This window comes from Scyliorhinus canicula, chromosome 6 (assembly GCF_902713615.1).
Source record: "Scyliorhinus canicula chromosome 6, sScyCan1.1, whole genome shotgun sequence".
In the NCBI taxonomy this organism is placed as follows: domain Eukaryota; kingdom Metazoa; phylum Chordata; class Chondrichthyes; order Carcharhiniformes; family Scyliorhinidae; genus Scyliorhinus; species Scyliorhinus canicula.
The window spans coordinates 90,623,020-90,624,226 of record NC_052151.1 but is presented as its reverse complement, the minus strand read 5'-3'; positions in this window follow the sequence as shown (position 1 = coordinate 90,624,226).

Genomic DNA, 1,207 nt, shown 5'->3' with positions numbered 1-1,207 from the left:
GTGGAACCTCATAAGTATCACCTACGGTGGTTCCGCAGCCCTGTGACGCGACTGAAACGACCTGTGGGCGCAGTCTACCTCCGGCGAAACCCTCCTCACTGACCAGTTTCCCAAACATCGCTGCTACGTATTCTATGGGGTTTCTCCCCTCCATTCTCTCCGGCACGCCCACAATTTTCAGGTTTTGCTGACACAATCAGTTCTCCTGGTCATCAACTTTATCCTTCAGCCCCTTCTGGATCTTGACAAGGCTCACTACCCCTGCCTCGAGTGCCGTGATCCAGTCCCCTTGGTCTTTGACAGCCTTTTCGAGGACACGTGTCATATTTTCCTGGGCCTCTAGCCTCCGATATCTGGTGCTGCCAGTCCTGTCTGAGCCATGCTGTCGATGCCCCAAGCCATGGTGCTCTGTGGCTGGGACATGTCCTTCTGTGTCTAGACCATGTCCCTCAGTGCCTCGGACATCATACTCAACGGACTGCCATCTTCTTGATGCCCTCAACCATGACCCTTTGTCAGTGGGCCACGTTCTGGAGCACTGCAGCAATGTCCATCTGTGCCAGCGACATGCATGTCTGGGCCCTCTTGTCGTGTGCTGCAGCCATGGATATTACAGTGTGACCCAAGCTTTGGGCATCCTCGTACACAGTTCAGACTTCTTGCCCCAGGCTTTCCACTGCGGACCTCGCCCTTTCAGTGTTGGCCTAAGTGCCATGCAATTCTGGCACCATCACCTGTGCCTGAAGTCCTCCAGTTGGATGTGCAAGTTCTGAATATTGCTAACATCCCCTCCTGAAAAGTCTGGCGCTGAATTTGCATCCACACCAGCGCAAGATAATCTTTTCTAGAGGCCCATCATCTGGCTTGGGGACAGGTGTTCCCTGGGATTGAGCAGCCTTCCAATGGCCTGTTCCCTTCGAGGTCCCTGCCTCCATCTGATGTGAACAGCCGGGGAGTGATGCTCAGCAGTGGGTGTCCCAGTAGCCTGTCTGCCAACATGTCCTGGTGAAAGCAGCACTGGGAAGTTTGCATCCTCCGCGAGGGTGCTCTGAGAGTTTGGGTGGTGAGAATCAGCCCTGGATTGTTAGAGATCCTGGAAAACAAACGACATAGGATCAGCTTTCGGGAATGACAAGGCTGTGGAAGATGAGAGAATCTTGAGACAGGATATCTGGATCAAGTTGCATTGGACTCTCACTTTTTCGGT